A 23,294-nucleotide genomic window follows, 5' to 3' on the forward strand; every position below is an offset into this window, starting at 1 on the left:
GGTATATTCTTTTGTTTTGGGATGAAATGTATACTATATAAATATCTGTTAAATTCATTTGGTTCATAACTGTTAGTTTCCCTGTGCATCTGTTTAGTTTCTGTTTCCAGAATTTGTCCATTGATGAGAAAGGAATGTAGAAGTCTCCTACTATTATCATGTGAGGTGCAATGTATGCTTTGAGCTTTAGTAAAGTTTCTTTTATGAATCTGGATGACCTTGCATTTGGAGCAAAGATATTCAGCATTGAGAGTTCATATCCTGGTATATTTTTTTCTTTGACAAGTATGAAGTGTCCCTCCTTATCTTTTTTGATAACTTTAGTCTGAAAGTAGAATTTATTTGATATTAGGGTGGCCACTCCAGATTGTTTCTTGGGACCATTTGCTTGGAAAATTTTTCCCACCCTTTTACTCTGAGGCAGTGTCTGCCTTTGTCACAGTAGTGTGTTTCCTGTATGCAGCAAAATGCTGCTGGGTCCTCTTTACATATCCAGTCTGTTAGTCTATGTCTGTTTATTGGGGAATTGAGTCCATTGATGTTGAGAGGTATTAGGGACCAATAATTATTGTTTCCTGTTATTTTTTATCTGAGATGTGGGATTATGAGTATCTGGCTATCTTCTTTTGGGTTAATTGAAAGAATATTATTTTCTTGCTTTTTCTAATGTGTAGTTTCCCTCGTTATGTTGGGCTTTTCCATTTATTACCTTTTGTAGGGATGGATTTGTCTAAAGATATTGTGTAAATTTGGTTTTGTCATGGAATATATTGGTTTTTCCATCTATATTGTTAATTGATAGTTTTGCTGGGTATATTGGCTGCCATTTGTATTCTCTTATGTTCTGTATGAAATCTGCCCAAAATCTTCTGGCTTTCCTAGTCTCTGGTGAGAAATCTGTTGCAATTTAGGGCAGAAGGGAAATTTTCATGTATACAACACCAATGGTTTATGCTCTAAGATCAACAATCAACAAATAGAACCTCATAAAATTGCAAAACTTCTGTATTAGACACTGTAATTGACACTGTCAATAGGATAAAATGGCAACCAACAGATTGGGAAAAGATCTTTACCAATTCTACATCCGGTAGTGGGCTAATGTCCAATATATTCAAATAAGTCAAGAAGTTAGATTCCTGAGAATCAAATAATCCTTTTAAAATATGGGGTACAAAGCTAAACAAAGAATTCTCAACTGAGGAATTTCAAATGGCCAGGAAGCACCTAAAGAAATGTTCAATATCCTTAGTCATCAGGGAAATGCAAACCAAAACAACCCTGAGATTCCACCTTACACCAATTAGAATGGCTAAGTTCAAAACCTCAGATAACAGCAGATGATGGTGAGGATGTGATGGCGAGGAGAAAGAGGAACACTCCTTCATTGTTGTTGAGATTGCAAGCTGGTACAACTACTCTGGAAATCAGTCTGGTGATTACTCAAAAACTTAGACATAATACTATATACCACTTGTGGGCATATACCCAAAAGATTCTCCAGCCTATAATGACACATGCTTCATTCCCTATGTTCATAGCAACCTTATTTATAATAGGCAGAAGCTGGAAAGAATCCAGACGTCCTTCAACAGACGAATGGATAAAGAAAATGTGGTACATTTACATAATGGAATACTACTCAGCTATTAAAAACAACGACTTCATGAAATTCTTAGACAAATGGATGCAACTAAAAAATTTTATTCTGAGTGAGGTAACACAATCACATGAAGAACACACATGATATGCACTCACTGAGAAGTGCACGTTAGCACAAAAACTCGAAATACCCAAGATTCAATATACAGATCACATGAATCTCAAGAAGAAGGAAAACCAAGTATGGATGCTTCAGTCCTTTTTAGAAGGGGGAACAAAATACTCACAGGATGGGATATGGAGACAAAGTTTAGAGCAGTGACTGAAGGCCATCCAGAGACTGCCACACCTGGGGATCCAAACCACATACAATCACCATACCCAGACAATATTGTGGATGCCAAGAAGTGCATGCTGCCAGAGCCATGATATAGTTCTCTCCTAAGAGGCTGTGCCATAGCCTGACAATTACAGAGGCAGAAGCTCATAGACAACCATTGAGAACAGGGTCTCCAATGGAGAAGTTAGAAAAAGAACTGAAATAGCTGAAGAAGTTTGCAATCCCATAGGAAGAAAAACAATGTCAACCAACCAGACACCCCAAAGGTACCAGGGACTAAACCACCAACCAAAGAGTACACATGGAATGATCTATGGCTCCAGCTTCATATGTAGCAGAGAATACCCTTATAGGACATCAATGGGAGGAAAAGTCCTTGGTCGTGTGAAGGCTGGATGTCCCAGTGTAGGAGAATGCCATGGCAGGGTAGTTGGACAGAGTTGGTGGGTGGGTGTTAGAGCATCCTTATAGAAGCAGGTGTAGGGGAAATGGGATAGGGGATTTCAGGAGGGAAAATTGGGAAAGGGGATAACATTGAAATGTAAATAAAGAAAATATTCAATAAAAAGTAGACTTCTTAACACTTAGAAACACATAGGGAGGGACAATAAACAGAATAAAAAACAAATATTTGTAATCTGTATTTTTTTGTAATTTGTAATAACATAAATATAAAGGTTTATAATTTATAATAATATAAATTAAGTAACACATGATTTGTGAATTATATAAGTAACAATCAATTTGTATCCAGAATATATAAAGAACTGTTATAATCAACAAGAAGTTAAGTTTTTCAATAAACAATGGACACTGGTCTATATGGGCAATTTCCAAATAAAATAAACAAAACAGTTAAAGCATTCTCAGCATAGTATCACACCATGGCTTGATAACCATCTGTCCCCTTGCTATGTTTTACATTGCTAAATATGTAATCAAATTTCAATACATGTTAAGTAAGCTATTGCTATAGGACATTAAAAATCCTAACTTTCGAGGTATATGAACATGTGTTTTAAATTAGATATTTAAAGGGTAGGGAAATATGCAGAAAACAGAATCAGAATTGCAGACACAGACTAAACTGACTGAAGAAAGGCAATTCTGTTGCTCTACATTAATAACAAATTCCTTTAGGGACTTTCCCACAACAAGTCAAACACTTGATATTTAGCTTGCTAATGTCCACTCACTTGGTAAATATTTTATATGCTTTTAATCCTCACAAAAGTTCTTCATCTTTCCCTAAGTACAAATGAGTGATTTGGAACCCAGAGGGATGCAGTAACTTGTTAATAAATGCCAACTTCAGAGCCTGTGCTCATAACGTCTTCCTAAGTGTGAAATTGCCTTTCTCAATGCTATTGCAGCTTATATTCAGTTAGACATACAAAGACTCAACTGCTAGAAGTTTGGCCTCTAACACTGCAGTATGGAAATGCAGGTTCCTTAAAGAGGAAGAGGATACAAGGTTATAGTTGGGCCAATGTTGCATGGTGACACATGCATGCATTTGGAATGTGGCGGTAGGAGATCATGGGTGCAGGACTGTCCTAATAACTATCAACGATCAACTTGCCATAAACCTAGAGTCACCTGAGAAGAGGGAAACTCAGATGAACACTTGCCTCTGTCAGATTGGCCTATAAGATGTCCATGGAACATTTTATTAGTTGTAGTTGATGTTGGAAGGCCCAATCCATTGTGGGCGGTACTATTCCTAGGCTGGTTGGAATGGGTTATATCAGAAAGACAGTTGAGCATAAGCCTAGGAGTAGCTGAGGAAGCTGAATTCCTCCACTCTGTCTGCTTCATTTCCTCCCTTGAGCTCATGCCCTGGTTACTCTTAATGACTACCTGTGATTTGGATATATACACCAAGTAATCTCCCTCAAGTTGCTTTTTAGTCAATGCTTTATTCCAGCAACAGGAAACAAACTAGGTCAGAGGTTATCCTTGACAACCTAGTATATTTGAGTCTAGTCTAATTTATTCTTAGGAGACCCAGCCTCATGAATGGATGGTCCTACAGAATGTTTTGCGTCTTACAGAGTAAATCATTTCTGGTTGTTATAATTGACTGGTTTCTTCTTATTTCTGTATTCTCTTCTCTGCCTGCTATGACACTATGAATAATAATGCTGTGAACATGACATATTATGAACTTTGCCAGGATGCTGCAGCCATTCTGTATGAATATATAGCTACCAGACTCAAAAGCAAATAAACACCTTTAGCCATAAAATTCCCAGCCTCGGGTCTTTTGTTAGAGCAACCCAGAATGAACTAACCCAGATATGTGTGCAATTCCCAGGGCAGAGCTGCTGAAAAAGTCTATTTCAGAAATTTTTTCCCACTTTGATTTATCCCTTAGACAAAATAGCAATAATCCATTTAATAAAACAAGGTAGTCGAACATTTTCAAAGGTGAATCCGGAGGCTCCTCATGTTCATGACTAACCTTTTATAGTGTGTAGAGATAAATGCAGTGCGATTGGCTAAGATCAAAAACTCAGGTGACAGCAGATGCTGGCGAGGATGTGGAGAAAGAGGAACACTCCTCCATTGTTGGTGGGATTGCAGACTGGTAAAACCATTCTGGAAATCAGTCTGGAGGTTCCTCAGAAAATTGGACATTGAACTGCCTGATGATCCAGCTATACCTCTCTTGGGCATATACCCAAAAGATGCCTCAACATATAAAAGAGACACGTGCTCCACTATGTTCATCGCAGCCTTATTTATAATAGCCAGAAGCTGGAAAGAACCCAGATGCCCTTCAACAGAGGAATGGATACAGAAAATGTGGTACATCTACACAATGGAATATTACTCAGCTATCAAAAACAACGAGTTTATGAAATTCGTAGGCAAATGGTTGGAACTGGAAAATATCATCCTGAGTGAGCTAACCCAATCACAGAAAGACATACATGGTATGCACTCATTGATAAGTGGCTATTAGCCCAAATGCTTGAATTACCCTAGATCCCTAGAACAAACGAAACTCAAGACGGATGATCAAAATGTGAATGCTTCACTCCTTCTTTAAATGAGGAAAAAGAATACCCTTGGCAGGGAAGGGAGAGGCAAAGATTAAAACAGAGACTGAAGGAACACCCATTCAGAGCCTGCCCCACATGTGGCCCATACATATACAGCCACCCAATTAGACAAGATGGATGAAGCAAAGAAGTGCAGACCGACAGGAGCCGGATGTAGATCGCTCCTGAGAGACACAGCCAGAATACAGCAAATATAGAGGCGAATGCCAGCAGCAAACCACTGAACTGAGAATAGGTCCCCTATTGAAGGAATCAGAGAAAGAACTGGAAGAGCTTGAAGGGGCTCGAGACCCCAAAAGTACAACAATGCCAAGCAACCAGAGCTTCCAGGGACTAAGCCACTACCTAAAGACTATACATGGACTGACCCTGGACTCTGACCCCATAGGTAGCAATGAATATCCTAGTAAGAGCACCAGTGGAAGGGGAAGCCCTGGGTCCTGCTAAGACTGAACCCACAGTGAACTAGTCTATGGGGGGAGGGCGGCAATGGGGGGAGGGTTGGGAGGGGAACACCCATAAGGAAGGGGAGGGGGGAGGGGGATGTTTGCCCGGAAACCGGGAAAGGGAATAACACTCGAAATGTATATAAGAAATACTCAAGTTAATAATAAAAAAAAAAAAAAGAACAAGGAGGCTGCATCTTGGCTGTATTTGGCAGTCCCTAAGGAGCCACACATATTTCTTGATTGGCTAAATGATCTGGGTTGTTTTTTGTGTTTGTTTTGTGCATTGAAAGAAGGGTAGAAAACCTTTGTTTTTGTCTGACACCCATGACATAATGACAGCAGTGGGGTCATGTTTCTTGTCTGACAGCAATATTTACAAACAAGTATTCCAAGCTAATAGTCCTGGCCTGTATTCCCAGCCACTTCCTGATTCTCCACTATTTCCAGTTGTAAACTCACTTTTCAAAGCATGTGTTACTTCCCTTCCTTCCTGGGGTTTTTAACAGCATCCCTGTAAGGGCATGGATAATGCTGTTGTTTTCTTTCCAAGAACAGTATTTACATAGTTTGCATTTCTGCACCACTAATGGTTTCCCACCCTACGGCCTGCTGAGTGTGAACTGTCTTTCTCACTTGATTGCTGTGAACCTGAGCATAGGCTTCTAACCTATGCATGAGACTTCTAACCCACTGGAAGAGCCTCCATTTTCTCTACTATGGGGAGTACCTGATGCTGTTTTCAGAAGGGAAAATTATCGTGGACTCATACTTTACTTTTCCAGATGGTTTCCTCCATGCCCATCACTCCACATGATAAAATGAACCAAAAATGATTTCTTTCTGGATTGCTACAGTGTTGTTGTTGTCGTCGTTGTTGTTGTTTTGTTTTGTTTTATTTTTAGTACAATCATATCATCTTTCCAAGAGTGAAACATACTTTTTTCCCTATCATTATTGGTGGATTGTTTGATACTGCAAAGTGGTATCACTTGAAAAACTATTAGGAACAATGGTCCAGTAACAGCTCAAGAAGCGGAGTCCAAGCTGCCACTAACTCTCATAGACTCCACTATCATGTATCCTGATGTTATTGTTACCATCTATTCTACCTTTGCAGCCTAGATTGGTTTTAGTCCGGGAGGTGGCAAGCATTGGGGATGTTGGTGCTCCTTTCAAATCTCTCCTGCACAGTTTTTCTCAGCCCCTGCAGGAGTCTGTACCTTACAACTAATAAATGATTAATGGAGAATCAGTTGGGCTTTCTTTTTCTTTTAATCATCATAGACTATTCCACACGTCTAATGCCACCTCTTTTAATCATAGAGGTCTATATTCCTTCTCCAGTTTTTGACCTCTTAGAAAACAGAAACTTCGCAGTGGTTTGTCATTTTTGAGTAACTCATTTAATGAGCCACCACATGATGCTTCTGCCATTCGTGGTGCTTTTCTCTATGAACCTCCATGCACTACAGCTTCTCTCACTCAGGCCTGTGCACAGCTCCTGTCTCCTTAGAGAAATTTCCTAGGCCCCACTGCTCAACGGAATCCCCACAAAGTAGTGGCTTTCATTTAAAACTGATGGCTGAGCCAAGGAACTAAGAAGTGGGTCCAATGGAGATAAGGGTGGGAACATTTTTGCCTTTTGTATTCCATTTTTTAATTTTTGAATCATGAATATAAATTTATATTGTAAAATTTTAATTAAGCAAGACTTAATGGACCTATTTGACTTGTTATTGTCTCCATAACTTTGTTAAAGTCCCTAGTTTCTCCTCTGAATATGGTGCCTCACTCTACCACAAGAAGTTTTAGAACTTCTATCTCCATTCTAGAGCACACTAATTGGCTCCAGTTCTCTGCAGCCAGAAAGGTAGCCTTGGAATGCAAATCTGTATTTGGTTCTTTCCCATAAGTCTGAAAGAAATGGTATTGGATGAGGAGGCATATTGTGTTAGAACAATAGTCACAAGTTTAGTGTCTGGCCAACAATACAAATTTAGTGTCTTGTAGCCCTGAATGTCAGAGGTGTAGTCTGGATCTCATGGGCTAAAATGAAAGTGTCACCCTGACTGCATCCACTTGGGGACCAGCAGTGAGGTTTCATGACATTAGGGGCAAGTCTGACTACTTCTTATGCAAAGCCAGTGTGTTTCTCCCTGTGCCATTTTATCATGTGGATTGATGGTCCTGGAAGGCCTTCATATCTTGTCTTTTATCCTCTTTCTCTATCTTGAAACCCAAAGAGAAGCTTAAACACCCTCTGACATCCTTCTACCTGTCACACCTTAAAGCATCTTTGTGATTTTATTGATACTCTTATTTTTATTGCTCCGAAAATCCAACTCCTTATAATTTCCTCTTGTACCATGTCACATTCATTAGTTTCAGCAAGTTGAGGTGGATATTTATGGTGATGGCGAGATTATTCTGCCTACCATAGAGTTTCATAAAGCTGGGTTTCAGATATATGTTTCTTGCTGTGTCATAAATTCTTATTCATCTTTATATGTCTGCTTTCTTAGTTTTAGAAAATTAAACCCAGACCCACCCTGGCTCATTATGGTGGTTTGAGTAAGTTGTGCCTGGAAGACTCATACGTTTGGATAATTAGTCCCTAGTTGGTGGCACTGTTTAGGGAAAATTTAAGGGATGTGGACTTGTTGGAAGAAGTGTGTCACTAGAGGCTGGATTTGAGAGGTTAAAGTTTTCTTGTTTTTAGTTTTCTATCCTGGCCTTGTGCTTTCTCTTGTGGATTGCCCTGGTGCTGTTTGGTTTCTTGTTGTTGTTGTTGTTGTTGTTGTTGTTGTTGTTGTTGTTGTTGTTGTTGTTATCTCTGCTTTCTCAAGAGGGGCTGTCTCAATGTGGAGTGGGTCACATACTCAGGTGATTTCATGTGAACCTTCTCCCGCATTTTAACTGGTCAAATAAAGGCTAGGGCCTGTGATTGGACAGTGGAAGGGAAAGGTGGGGCTGGAGGGGTTAGAGAGGGGAAGAGAGGAAGGAGGGGAAGCAGAGGAGGGGATGAGGAGAAAGAGGAAGACGGAGGAAGAGGAGGTGGAAGGAAGATGGAGCAAAACCACATGGCCCAGAGAAGCCAAAAGAAGCAAGGGATCTCATAGCTTGGAAAGAGAGTAATGTAGTGGTAAATCTGCCCAATCTAGTGTACAGTTTATAAAAATTGTAACTGAGTTGTGTGTGTTTTGCACAGGCTTATTGGGGCTGGAGATTTACCACAACAGCTTTCAGTCTAAGATGTGAGTCCTCACCTGCTCCAGCTGCCATATATGCCACCTGCTTCCTCTGTTTCTCTATCATAGACTCTACTACTCTGCAACCATAAGGCCAAATAAATTCTCCTTCTATCACTTTCCTCGGTCATGGTGTCCTATCACAGATATTGAAAAGAAAATAATCTAATCATGGTAGACAATGATTTTGCCACCAACTTGTAACCAAGCCCTAAATTTAATAAATCTTAGAGTCTGTTCATCTTAAATACTAGTTTCAATCATTCATGCATTCCAGAAATAACTCTTCAGGACCCTACCTGATATAACCCACTAGAGCCTCTCACCAAATGTTTCTTCTTTTACTTATTATTGTGACTAGAGATCAAAGAGTTAATTCAACCTAAGGAAAAAAAAGACAGAATTGCAGTCATAATAGCCTTAACTAAGTCAAACTCCCTGACACATTTCAGGTTGACCAGTCCAAGTTTATTAAAACCCAACATTCCCCTGGCCTTGGGACACTATGCTGATATTCTCTGCTCCTAATTCTTTGACTTCTTTTTCTTACTCTTTCATCTTCCACTTTCCTCTCATCTCCCATCTCAATCAATAAACGTTTTCTTTAATGTTCTTTCCCTGGGCAATATCTAAAATTCACTTAATGCTAAGTAATAGTGGTGTGTCGAGGACATGATACTTCTATCTCACTTTGGGCCTCTTCCACAAAACATTTGCATATGTAAGATATCCCTGATACATCTCTTTACTGGAGGAGCACCTAAAAATCAATCTATTTGAAACAAAACTCTAGATTATTCCTGCAACACTATTCACAACTCCTCAAAAACAAATATTTTTATTCCATCTGTCTTAGCCCAATTAAGATTTTCCACTCTTTCCAACTTAACCTAAAACCTTACCTTTGTCCTTGATGACATCATTCCAAGTAAGCATTACTTGGGGACTCTGACTAGGTCCTACTTCCAAAGCATTCTGCTAATAGTTCCTCCTTTCTACTTTGTTGCTATTGTACCTCTAATCTATGTCACTAGAATGTATCTTATCTTAATTCTTATTTATAACCTGAACTGTTCCTTATATGTACTATGTTTTCTCTCTTTTCCTCTCATTTTTTGTTTCTTTTCTCTTCCTTTGCCACATCTTACCTGGATTCCAGTAATAATTTCATTAATATTTAACTTTTATTAATTTCTCTTTGAAAACATCCAACTCCACTTAGAATATAAAGCCCTCTACTATCTAATACAAGTTTCCTCTTTCTAGATATTTTGGATATAGAATGTTCCAAAGGACCTTGCACTAAAAGCTGATCCTCAGACTGGCAGTACTGGAGCCTCTAAGATATAGTTTCTAGTGCTATGTTTTAGGTCATTGATGTTAGGAATGGCAGGATGCTATATTCTTTGCCTTTCCCTTCACCATGATCAAATACCTGACAAGAAACAACTTAAGGGAAGGAGGATTATTTTGGCTTACCTTTTATGGGATCTGGCCCTATAAAAAGCAGAAGGCACACACAAACATCAATGCCAAAGGTAGTCAGTGTAGGACTTCCTCTAAATTATATATATTGTCCTCATAGACACACACAGAAGTATGCAGCATTAAAACCCTAGATTTTAATGTATTATTTTTTATATTTATCTATTTATTTTATGTGCAACTGTATGTATGCCTAGATGTGTGCATGTACACATGTACATACAGCTGCTTGTATATGTAAGAAGGAGTTAGACGACCTAGAATTATAATTACAAGCTATTGTGAATTACTTGGTATAGATACTGGGGACTAGAGTTGGGTCCTTTACAAGAGCAGCAAGTGTCCTTCGGCCCCCTCCCCAGATTTTTCTTACATCAATCAAGTTGATAACTCAAATTAACCATCATGAACCTTCATGTCCTTGCCTCTTACTTTGTTTTCTATGACTAAAGAGATGAATGTCTTTTTCTACCATACACTCCTCACCACTACTTTCTTACAGACTCCAAAGCAGAGAGGCCAACTAACCATGAGTGAGAACACCCACAATAGTGTGTCGGGGTGAACGTCTTCTCTTTCTTAAATAGGTTCTTTTATGTGTTTTCTACAATAATGAAAAGCAAGCACATCCTGGATTGGTACTGACTACCAGTCGTCCCCACACACCCCCTCCCCGGCACCCTCCTACAGACATGCAATCCTTTCCACACTGCCTGCTTTCAGTGCCTCAGTCCTATAAAACTCATTCTAATTGTAAGCATTAAGTCAGTTCTCCTTTTGCTTCTAACACTCTATAGCTTTATCTTTGCATAGCTGTCCCCTTTATATTTACTGAATTCTCAGATAAAGATGATGACCTTGGCAGGACTTTCTATGACCTTTAGTTTAAGCAGTTTCTCTTAAGCACTTTCTCCTATTTGAAACTCAGTATAGCAGTAATCTTGCCAGAAATAGTTTCATTATGATTCGTTTAATATTTTCTTCATAGGGTTATAAGATTGTCTTGGCCACTGGATCTAACATTAAAAGCTGAAATGTTGCCTTATCTTGCTTCTATAATATAGCAATGACTAGGATAACTTATAATGAAAAAGAATTCTTTTGGCACATGGTTTTAGAGGCTTTGAAACCCAAGGCCTAGGGACTAACTCACAGTAGGGTCTTCTTAACTCTATCAATTCTCAACTTATGTGAGGCTTAATTCAGTTTGTTAGAATGGTACAACTCCACCCCTGAGGTTATAGGTTTCTTGACCTGGTCAACTAATAATGATCATCACTACAATGGTAATTATAATTGAAAATGTGTTTCGGTTTTAAGAAACATTTAAATCACAGCAGGTATGTCCTTGTTAGTTAACAAATTAATACTCAAATGTGTGGAAAGAAACTAAGAAACTGCAAAGAACTTTTGTGAGTACTAAATCATTAGTAAAGACAACAAACAAAACTGTAGATGTAGATATAGAGAATAGAAAATGTACTGAAGACAGAAGGAGATGTTGAGTTGCAGCTTTAGTGAACAATCAGCAATATCTGGATTGTGGGAAACTCTGATAACCAAATGGCTCCATTTTTTTTCAGCCAATATAAGAAAACAAAAGGGGGGTTGGGTATCTGTAGGTGAAAGAGATTTAAAAACATAACCTATTTTTAAACTGACAGCTTCAATTACAGAGTGCAAGCCTGTACTCTAGGGTGATAAAATGCTGTGGAAATGACTTCTATAAAAAATAGAGTTATAAGTAACTGTTATGGAAGATAACTTTTGGGGATATACATCATGCAGGGGTATCAGAATTGGACAGAATGCTCTTTTCTCACTGGAGTTATGGTTAAGAAGTCAGTGTCAAAAAGTTAAACCCTTTGGTGTATATTTGTGTATGTGTGTGTGTGTGTGTGTGTGTGTGTGTGTGTGTGTGTGTGAGAGAGAGAGAGAGAGAGAGAGAGAGAGAGAGAGAGAGAGAGAGAGCATGTCATGTTATATCTCATAATAAAGTATTGACAAATGTCTTCAGTTTCTCTGTGAAATGATGAGTTTATAAGATGACTTGCTGTAAGGAACATGGTGCGACATTTGACTTGTTGGGAAACTGGAAAGTTAGGAAGTGTCCAGGAGACATAAGCAGGGATGTAGCCCTGTGAAGATCATAGTGCAGCTGTGTCTTCATTTGCTGCCACCTCTGCGTCTGAGGAGAAAGAATCAGCTGGATATTGTATGGTAAACATTATGAGAACATTAAGTAAAGCTCTGCCTAAGAGCAACCAGGAGCTAATCACTGTGTTTACCAAGCAAAAGTCAGCAGGTATTCTAAAGGCTGAAGCCTGAAGAAGCTCCAGGAGATGCCAAGTCTCCATACAGTGGCCCTAATTAGTATTCCAAGTATCAGGCCCTGAAGGGAGCAATGCCCGGTACTGCACTTTCCAAACATACCCTTTAGAGATGGGAGGCCCAGTGCCTCTGTGTGTGCAATCGTTTGTGATATTGCAAGATGATATTAACTTCTCTTCCTGAGGCATAAACACAAAGCAAAGGAGGCATTTCTCTCAGAGAGTATGATTACCTAATATTTCAGTGTAGGAGACGTGTTATGACAATGAATAAATTGACTTTCTCTAAAGAATCTATCTATGGTTAAATGAGTAGAGCAATCCTGAAAATAATCCCTGGTCCAGAACTAGGAAGCATATTTAATCAACCCCATGAAACCATACCACCACTCATCCACCTGCCCAAATCTGTGTATCTCTGTCAATCCATTGACCCTTAACCATTCTGATGAGCTCTTAGAAAGAATTATCAAACTAACCCCACAGAATCCATTTTACAGTGTAATCTTTTGACTCCTATTATTGTTGCTCAGTTTTATATTTCATAATTTGAATATATATCATGATATGTGTGCATGCATGCGTGTGTGTGTGTGTGTGTGTAAAATTTGGATTCTATTCCCCCTCACTATCCTTATCTCATGTAAAATGCTTTGGTGATATTTATGAACACTCAGAAAAACAACACAAACTCCACACCATAGCTTAACAGCTCCTGACTATTTTCTAAGCTCTTTGATTCCCCACCCCTTGATGTTTCTTTCTGTTCTAGAACACGAGAATCTCAGTACGAACCTGCGATGTTTCAATGGCTGGAATTGTATGTACTAGATCTCTGTGTGCCTGAGATTTTGAGGCATTCTTTTCCTATTTTGACTGTTATCTCATCAGAGAGTCTCTGAGAGCTTGATTTAAGGGATGATTTCCAGGATGCACACACTTCTGCTGTAGGAAAATCATTACAATTTTGAGAACTGAAATGAATCGTTTTTACTTCTGTCTGTTTGCCTTTCTTCACCTCATCTGCCTCAGCCTACTAAGAAAAAAAAAACTAGGCAGTTAAAAGAATAGCTTGTTTTGTTTCCAATATGACAAGAGCTGTCCTCTTCACAGTCTTCACAGTGTAGAAGCTCATGACTATACCACCCGTGGGTGTAGTACACTGAAGCTCTAGCCATGGTTTTTCTATAATACCAGGAAAAGCAGAGTAGTTCACTATAAAGAAATCTATTAATGGCACATAAAACTCTTTGCTTCCTTAATAATATCTCTTTCACATTTGATTCCTTTGCAAAGAAGAATCAAATGTGCCTGAGATTCAGCAGCACAGCCAACCCCAGCTGATGTTTATCATTCACAATAATGTATTTTTAAACCAGAAAAGGACTTGTGATGTCCATCTCAAGTCCATAGCAGGCACATCTAATACTCTCGCCTCCACCCAACCTCCTAACTAGAAGCCAGTGCAGCATCTTATTGAAATGGATTCTGTGCTGGTCAACTTCCAGGCAGACTCTTTCTAAAGAAATCTTTAGCCATTCACATGACTGCCATATCTGTTAGAGATGCTGCAACATATAGCTTATAAGAGGTTTCTCTTCTTCCTGAAAGCCATATAAGATGCAAGAACTAGGAATATCTTCATTGGTTTGAAATTTGATTTGTGCAGTCCTCTTTCTTCAAATTTATCACTTTATGAATTGGCTTTTTGTATCATAAAATCACAGGAAAATGGCATAGCTGACCTGGCACTCTCTATCCAGATAATGATGGTTCTAGCGTCTGGCCCAGAGGGAAAAGTATGTAGTCAGCAAGTTCCCAAGTACCCTTGGCCTCTCTAGAAAAGATGCCCTGGAAACAAGTGAAGCAATATTCTGCTTCATCTGGGAAACAAAGAATAGTTTGTTAACTTTCACCTTAACTTCCTTGATGTTATTCTACCTTTTCTTGCCCTTCTGCTCCTGTTATTCTGATCTACAAAACTCTGATTTTCAGTAAAGGCATCCAGCCAAAGAGCTGTATCTTCCAAAACACAGATCTGTAAACAGAAGCCAGGTTTAAAAAGAAAAACCTGCATTGAACATACTTAAGAGAAATAGAAACTAAGTAAGATGAAGTCTAGGTCTTGTGAATCTTCAGTTTGTAAATAAAAAGAAAAGAGCCCAAATTTGAGTCCTAGACCAGGACTCTGAATTCAGGCTGACATTTAAAACAGTACAAATAAGGCTTAATTGAGTCCAAACACCAAACCAATTATAATCTACATGATGAAGTGAAAACCTTAAAAAAAATTTAAAAAAGTCTGTCCCTAGAGGAACTGCAGGTGTGGCTAATATGTCATATGTACCTAAGCAGGTAGCAGAAAGGAGAGAGGCTATGTCTACACCCAGAGTCGACAAACATCTGAATGATCAGTAGCCTCACATCCCCTGAAAAAGAAGCAACATGAAATAACCACAATTCCAGGACCAAGCAGGCCCAGATGAGCTTCCAAGACAGGAAGCAAGCCTGAGACTAGAAGAACTCTACCTGGAGCTTTGAGCCCTAGGCAAAAGTAAATGTGAAACAGACAATCCTCTCAAGGGGCCACTTGAACAAGAAGTGAACCTGAGGTGACCACCAGACCACAGCCATGAAGGCCTTGGAGGGCACATCGTGTCTGAGATGACCCTTGCCTGGAGCCATAATGCATGAGCAAGGCATAGCACTCCTGAGAGAGTACTCCAGACATTCAGAGACTTCAGGCTTTACTAAGAGGAATAAGTAAGTGGTAGAGAAATGGAAGAGAGAGAAACAGAGGATGAGGGCAAAATGAAGAAAGGCAGAACTTGAAACTCGGGGGGTAGTGAGGAATAGCCTGATGTGAGTATCCAGTGATGCCACCTGGGACCCTGGTGAGGTCCTGGCCTGTGATTCCACCACATCTGCAGTATCAGGAGTCTGTTACCACCAAAGACCAGGTAGATGTCCCTGGCTGCTACAGGGAACATGTTAATGTCTGAAGGCTGGGCAAAACTGGATCAACCCCTCACTTGAGCTTTGGGGATGAGTTGTCCCTGGAGAAATGAGAGCAGGAGAACTGACCCCACTCCTTGTCAGCTGTAACACTTCGGAGAACAGGCCCTGCACCTCACCTGGGCAGTACAGTTAGAATTGGCCCTGAATGTGAAGGTTGCAGGTGAGCTGACCCAAGAACATGCATATAAGAAAGCCAGCCCTGCCTCTTATTGGCTGTGTGTGGTGTCAGTGAAAGAGAGATCCTCTCCCTTTCCTTTTTCCTCTTTGTTGGACAGGAAGGAAAGTTGGCCCCAATGGGATCATTAAAGCAGGAGCACTGTCTCTTCACCTCACCTGATGTAGCACTTAAGAGAGGAAATCTTGTACCCCAACTGGGCAATACAGTGCAGCTGACCCTGATGGTGGAGCCAAGGGTGAGCCAGTCCCAGGGGTGTGAGCATGGAAGAGCTGGCGCCTCAACTTGTCTATCATGTACCACTGTGAATGAGGGAGACGTGCCCTGCCTGTCCCTCGCCCTTTGCCACCTATGGAAAATTGAAGAACTGACTCTGGGAGCATGAGAGCAGGAGAACCACTTCTGACTCTTGTCTGCTGGGGAGTAATAGTAGGAGAACTGGCCATGTTCCTTAGCAGCTGCAAAACTTGGGAGAGCAGGCCCTGTACCTCCACTGGGCATCAGGGTAGAGCTAGCCCTGGTTACAGAAGAATGGGAGGGTCTGCTGGTGAGATGGGAGCTTTCTTGCTGACCAACTCAGATACCTCTGAGACCCATACCCTACCCTAACATCTACCCAATCAATGAAGTTCTGGAGTTCCTAAAGGGGATTGTCCTACAGATACAAAATTATAGGCTGCCCATGACATAGAGTATCAACAGCATATCTGACAGGACTTCTACTGAGGTTCCAGTATTGATATAATAGCAGAAGCCAGAGGCCTTGTGACAGACCAACAAGTCATTGTAATGAACATTTGCAAGCAAGGAGGTGTGGACAAAGGGGTGTGTTGTATGTGTAGTGTCACTGTGTGACACGACAGCTTCCACAATGACATTTATTTTCTCTGATGAGTGGAAGGTTGCACAGATGGAGGGCAGGTATGAGGGGAAGGGAAGATAAGTCAGATTGAAGTATATGGTATGAAATTCACAAAGAACCAATAACAATTTTAAGATATATAAAAAAAATTCAGAAAAGAATAAAATGAGAATATACATGTTAGATCTTTGATTTAGATTGTTGTAGGCAGAATGTTCTGGTGGTTCAGAGTCCCAATAATGTTTCCACCTATATTCTTTGCTGTTTGGATATGGGCATGAACAACATGTAATAAACTGCAGTGATTAGCTTACTTCATATGATAAAGCCTATGGGATTTTGCAGATGTAATTATGGTTGTAATCAACTGACTGGCTTTGGCTTTGAGTTAATGAAAAGGGAGATTTTTTCCTAGTTGAGCACAGCAAATCAAGTGAATTGCTTAAAGAAACTGGAGATCCAAAGGGAGACTCATTTGTTTGTCTCAAAAAAGCAAAGCTATGATGAGCTCTACATATTCAAGGAAACAAAATTTTCCAACATTTATGTGAGATTGAATGAGGACTCCGAGCATCACAAGAGACAGACAGTAATCCTGATACCCTGGTAGAACTCCATAACCCATGCCATAGGAATCGTAAGACAGCAAGAAGATATTGTGTTCCCTGATAAATTTATGATGATGTATTTTTCAGAAATAGACAATGAACACTCATTTGATGACTAAAATTTAGATGCTGCTGTAACTAAAACCCAAGGATATAGCAATGTCTTTGTAATGAGAAGATGGTAGGTATAGATGAGAGCAGAACACAGCACAAAAAGCATTAGCTGCCTTGAACAGTTGTTAGTAGAAAAATGGCCTCTTTAATTGGGCTTAGAAGAGCTTTGAAAGGAAAGTACAAGCTGTTGTATAGTGGAGAGAAGGTTAGTGATATTGTCTCCTGCAACTATGTACAAGCTGAACTCATAAAAACTTAGCATGGTCCTTTCTGGCTGTGGTCATTCACAATGGAGTTGTCCAAGCTGTTGCTGTTTTTTCTTGTTGCTCATAGGAAGACACAAAAGGTGAACTAAATTGAGAGAACTGTTACAAATATGCAATAGAATCTTATGACTCTGATAAGTGGTTCACATTTTTGGAGGTAAGAACGCTTTGTATTTTTCCAGGAGTTCAGCAGCAAGTTCTTGTAATTATTTACCAATCCCCAGAGAGAGCTCTGAAGGCACAGAAGGGATGCTGGGATCATTACCATGCCTGACAGCACAAAACAGGATCCAAGCCCTTCCACCCACTCATCTGTGGCTACAGTTTATTAATTGTATAAAGTCATGAGGCATAACACGTCAAAAAAAATAAGATGATATCAGTGGGCGTATCACTAAAAGACAGGCAGCAAGGAAGAAGGGATGCAGATCCGTCATAACTTTCCCTCTTAACTTCAAGAAAGGCTCTGGCATATGTAGTCTTTGCATGGTCCAAAGGATTAGGGCATCATGGCTCAAAAGTGGCCTACCCAGCTCCTACCTGCTCACTGGACCAACATTTGAAGGTGATTCTTCTTTCGGGGTAAGGGAGGTAACAACCTAGACTCTCCCAGGGAGTTCACCTCTGACACAGGTGATGTATTTTTTCATAATACCAGGAAATCACTCTCTATCTCAAACATTGTATCCCCAGTTCATTCTATTGTCATTCTAAAAATTATATACAAGAAATGGAGGAGGTAAAACAGGGTCTCTACATGGCAACCCAGGAAACTGTCATAGTGAAAGGTGATCTTTTAAGAGAGAAAAATGATACTATATGATAGAAGATATAGGCTACTCACAAGTCTAAATTAATTACCAATTTTGTAGAAATAAAGAGTTGCCTCTGGCCCTAAAAGATGAAAATGGAAGTTGTAAGAATAAGTCAGTAGGATTCTGCAATGCCTTGAGAGTGATGCTAGGATTTCTGTCTACCCACCAAGCTTCTCAGTTGTCCTTACCACAGAGAGAACATTTGTTGAGCAAGGTAAAGGAAAAAGAAACCAGAGGTTGAACAGCATTGGCTGCAATGAGAAGACAGTATATGGGCTTCTGTCTGTTTCCCAGACGTTAGTTAGAACTTCACCTGACCTAGAAGAGTGGAAAAGTCGTCAGATACCATCTTATGAAAGCACTGAAGGAATATGTCAGATGGAATAATTTCCCTGGTGACGAAAATAAACTGTGCTGACTCCATGGCTATATTTGAAGGATTACATTCTGTCTACTTTAGAGGACCCATGGAGAAAAAGACCTATCAGGAAGTTTACTTTTGTTTACAAAGTATTTTTCCCTGAGAAAGTTTCCAGAGTCTTATACTATAGATATAATTAAATTGATAAAGAAGAAAGAGATTGTAACATCTTGCTTAGTGGGAAGATCTTGGTCTCAGACTCTTAGGCAATTCACCTCTGCCACAGTAATGCATTTTCTCATGGTACTAGAATCTCACTCCATATCTCTGACACTGTACTCAGAGTTCATTCTGTCGTTCATTCTATCACCTATAAGCAAGAAAGGGACGAGGGCAATACTGGGTCTCCACAAGGCCGATTTGAACAAGTCATTAATCCTTTCAATCGTTCCTTATCTTCCCATTTAAAAACTAGAAAACCCCTAGATAAGCCATTGGTTCTCAACAGTATCCAGGGTACATTCAAGACATTACCAAGGAAAAAGATCTTTAGCTAATGACCTGTAGGCTATATATCCTATAACCTTTATCCTCCAAAGAGGTAGTATTATGGTGCTCATATGACTCAAATTGTACATAAAATGCCTTATCTAAAATAGATTTTCTTGCTTAAAAATAGCATTCTTTATTTCCTTAGCATCCTTTATGTTTCTATTCTATGAGGTATACTGTAAAAATCTGCAAAATGTTATTCTCTTCTTTATGTCAACTTGATGTTTGAGTTCTTGAGAATGGACCAAAATAGCAGTGGGACAAGCCTGATTAAAGGTTATTGGATGTTAAGGTCAAATTTTGGATGTGGAGAAGTTTCCAATCTAAGTCTTCAGTACTCTGAGTCTATGTACTTGGTGGATTAGAGTTCAGCACCATGAGAACCAGGACAACAACAGACAAGGCTTTAAACCTCTACGGATAAAATATGTGCTTATTCTAAATAAGGACTGTTTAGGATTCTAGATTACTAGTTCCTGTAGCAAATAATTAAGAAATCTAGATAGGCTGCCTAAGCAGCAAGAATATGATCTGTCTAGTCAGGACACATTTTATATTCTCTCTGTCAGGATTGGTGGTAAGTTCCATAGAAGAGAAATCATTATGCATGATCTTCTCATGCCTGAACATTTCCAGAATACAAATCCTACAGTATTGAATCTTGAGATACTTTTATAGATTCTCTGTTGAAACTATTTCATTGATAGATTAGAAATCTAACATCAAAATCAGAGAATATTTTGTTATACAAGGCAATATTATATTTAATATAATTTAAGATATTTGTCATAAAAAAGGCTTTTTAGAAAGAAATGGTTTACATAAAATGAACTGTACCTCTTCAGATAATGGATCATTCAGAGCCTGAGAAAATACATGACTGCCTTGCTTGATATGTGCCTCTGCTTGTAGGGCATCCAGTAGATGAAAGGGCACTGGATATTGAGCAGAATTTTCCTTCATTTCATTACCCTGAAGTGTCCCACATAAGTCTTCTAGAATATACTCCTAAATAAACATACTTGTAAAAAATGCTGACTTATTGTCTCTTTCAATTTTCCCTATTAAAACTTGGAGAGTTCCATTATTAAAACAGTAATGACAAAACAGATATTGGGAAGCAATTAGTCTATGCTGTAAACAAGGTTCTGAAAACAGAGAAGAGAGGTGAAAATATTTTGTGCTACTTTCACATTGGTTTTGTTAATAGAAGGCAAGTCCTTTGAATCATGACTTGGGATAACCGGATGGTGTAATTAAGAATCATCTCCATTCCAAAACTGTGGGTCACCACTCCATTTGGGGCCATATAGCTGAATGTTGGATAGCAACAAATATGGCATCAGTGAAAGGTTTCTGAACACACTATGACCTAAATCTATTCAAAACTAAACATAATGAATGGAAGGTGTTGGGAACTCACACCCTGTGACTCACTGAATCCTTGGTCTTGAATACACAGCAGGCACCTTTACTCAGATCATGTTCTCATGCCTGGCATCCCCACAAACACTGCCTGAAACAACTCAACTCAGATTCCAGACTGCTATATATTATGAATTAAAGTGTTTTTATGTGCATATAAGGTTTTTAGCTCTTATAACACCAATGTCTCCTAATTACATAAATGAAAATTTTACATATTCCTACCATCACTCTTTGGCATGGATTTATCAAATCACTCTATCATTGGATTGGATTGGATTGTATTAGAATGTTTCATTTTCAAAACTACTGTTTGAGTTTTCTCAGTTGAGTTTCATAAGGAATCATTAAATGAAATTCAGATTGGGATCCTTACAGGATTTTGAACAATTCCTGAGATTGCCCCAAACATACTTCTATTATTTATTATATCTATAGAAAGAAACATTTTCAATTCAGGCAGTTACAAGATCCAAATAAGCACCAAATTTAAAATGCCACAAAGCTATTCTGTACTGGGTTGATTATCAATATTCAGCCAAAATTTAATTCCTCATGTAAAAATAAATAATCCCATCAATTTCATTAATATTCAATTTTTATCTTTAATAAATGATAAAACTATGTAGATACCAAATAATTGCCTGGAAATTGTTTATAAAACAGTAAATATTTGATTTATGTATGTATTTTATATAACTATTGACCCAAGGTTACAAGTAGAAAAGAAGCCATGATATATGTCACAAAAGTACTTTAGCTCATGATTCATCTAAGAAAAAAAATGGCATCACCAACATCCTCTCATTAGAGCAAGATAAAACTAGACAGGTCCATTAATTCAATTCTCTACCCTAAAGCTTATATATTTAAACACAAGGCATTAGTGTACATATGCAGAAAGAACTAGACATAATGAGGATAGAAGAAAGAATTTGAAATATGAATGAAGAGGACACAAAGAAGAAGAAATGGATTGCATTGGTGAAAGGAATGTCTCTTAGATTCTCACTTGGTTTCCCTGGTTGTCTTCTTTATTTTGGTCATGGCTTCACCGAGGTATTGGGGATTTGCTGGCAGAGACTGAAGTTTGGCTCTGAGTTGATCAGACAATGATACATGCTAATATCCTGCAATGTGCTTACATGAAGGACGCAGTGATTCTTACCTTTGATGACAACAAAGATGGTAGTGGATGAAAGGATGACCTGAACCTCACATCATGGTGAAAGAACTTCTCTATATGAGTAAAATTTTGTCTTGCAAGTCAAGGTCAGTGATTAAAGCCTTAAAGGGAGAAATGGGCCAGGTAGTAGTGGTGCAAGGATTTAATCCCAGCACTCAGGAGGCAGAGGTAGGCAGACCGCTGTGAGTTGAAGGCCATCCTGGTCTACAGACTGAGAATCAGGATAGCCAGGGCTACAAAGAGAAACACTCCTGAAAGAAATCCAAAACAAGAATGAGAAATGGGTTATATTTGGGGCTAGATCAAATATGCAAGAGGTCTTGATGAGTGCTTCCTTCTTATAAAACTGACCAATGAAACTCAGAAAGTGGTAACTGGCTGCTCCAATTACTACCAATTTCTAAATAAAATAATTTCTCAGTTATAGATAAATCCTTGAAATTTAGACAAATAGAGACTGACTAGAGGTAAGTCATAACTCATTAACTCTATTCCTCATTCTCACATCACGCTGATGTACATACAGATCCTGCAGTACACTATGGATCTGAGTCCTGTATGATTTATGTTGGCAGAGATGAAAGATTACTTTGACTTTGCGGAAATGGAAGGTACAATATACAAAATGATATACTTTTCAAAGAGGAAGAACTTAAGATCTTAGAGAAAACCCAAAATATTTAGATCCATTCATCTGAATCATGGAAAGACCACAGAGACCTGATGAGAACAGATATTCATTGGAGCTCCCCAGATTCTAGGTCAGTGTCCTGGGTTTGTCCAAACTGTTTACCCTCACATAGTCAGTGTTGTCCCAGTGAAACCACCGCAATAGGAACATAAGGAAGCAGAAAGAAGTCTTAACAAAAGTGACCAACAAAATTAAGTCAATTTATACCTCTCAGTTGCCTAAAATAATAGCTACAGCCATCAATTGCTGTGACTTCTAGCTATTGCAGTAGGCACTTCACATTAAACACTTTTAAATGCTATTACTCTTACATTTTAAATTAAGAAACTGTACAATGGGCAAATGAACTGCCTAGTGCTATACAATGTGAGAGTTGATGTCTGAATCCAGTCTTCTTGGCTACACAGTCTATCTCACAAGTCACTAAACTCTTCTGCATGTTAATATTATTTCATTTTCCTTCATATTCTTTACCCTCATTGGTCATTTTTTCTATAGTCTACTCTTGCCTCCCCAGGAAAAGTGTAAGTCCTTTAATGAAAAGGATCTATGTTGTTTTCCCTCTGGAAGTTATCTAGTTGCTAGAATATCTCCGGATTAATGAATTACTGTAGTTAAGTTATAAGAATGCAGCATGATATGCTTACCACGTCATGATTCCAGACAAATTTGAAATTATTCTCTCCAATTTTATTTTTT

At 38.9% G+C, this 23,294-nt stretch overlaps 1 non-coding gene across 1 annotated transcript; it reads left to right on the plus strand.

Moving 5' to 3' along the window:
- The first annotated feature begins 14,823 nt into the window (after positions 1-14,823).
- LOC120093456 (small nucleolar RNA SNORA17) lies at positions 14,824-14,949 on the plus strand. Its single transcript, XR_005486511.1, has one exon. It is a non-coding gene; the product is annotated as a small nucleolar RNA SNORA17 (small nucleolar RNA).
- The last annotated feature ends 8,345 nt before the right edge of the window (positions 14,950-23,294 follow it).

This window comes from Rattus norvegicus, chromosome 6, assembly GCF_036323735.1.
Source record: "Rattus norvegicus strain BN/NHsdMcwi chromosome 6, GRCr8, whole genome shotgun sequence".
Classification (NCBI taxonomy): domain Eukaryota; kingdom Metazoa; phylum Chordata; class Mammalia; order Rodentia; family Muridae; genus Rattus; species Rattus norvegicus.